Raw genomic sequence first — 774 nt, forward strand, 5'->3', positions numbered from 1 at the left:
GAAATAATTGAAAATGAAACAATAGATTGTGAATCTTGTATGTTCAGATGTAATGCATAATGGTAGAACTTTAATGTCTCTTTGCCATACATTGGTTGGAAATAAAAAAAAAAAACCTTTGAATTTAGAATAGTAAGCACTCTCTTTTGTCCTTCAGGGTCTCCACCCTCTTACCCCTAGTCTGCCCATTCCTGTTCTCTGTCTTTCTACTCAAAAGCAAACTAATTACCTTCAATATCTGTCTCATATAAGTCTTTGCCTGGAATAACATCCCGTAGCTCTAGACAGATAAAACTGAAAGCCAGGAACTGCATTGGGAGGATTCCTGAGGAATCCTGACCTGTGAGTAAATGAGTGGATTCAGATGACCCACATCACAGGGCTCAATGTTCTAGCAGATTAAGGACTTCAAGGAACTACCAGAGAACCCTCATTCAGTAAAATAATCACTCATACCCTGTCCAGGGATGACCTTTGAAAAGGCATGCCCTCACCCCCTTTTTTCTCAGCCAATGAAACCCTCCCTGGAATATAAGTCTTGATATCGGCAAATCATACTGGACTCCAGACCCTACCTTCCTTTTAACTTGATTTCTCTGATTGGACCAGAGCCTGGTCCTTCAGGAAAAGGGCTTTGTCCTTCACTCTCACACCCATAGTACACTCTGGCATATTTCTTGAGCCCTATGTGTTTCACCGTGATCTGTAAAGCACAGACTATTTTATAATGACTTATACATGGATAAAAGAGACCCCCCCCCGAGGAAGCACATA

The sequence above is a fragment of the Apodemus sylvaticus genome, chromosome 12 (genome assembly GCF_947179515.1).
Source record: "Apodemus sylvaticus chromosome 12, mApoSyl1.1, whole genome shotgun sequence".
Classification (NCBI taxonomy): domain Eukaryota; kingdom Metazoa; phylum Chordata; class Mammalia; order Rodentia; family Muridae; genus Apodemus; species Apodemus sylvaticus.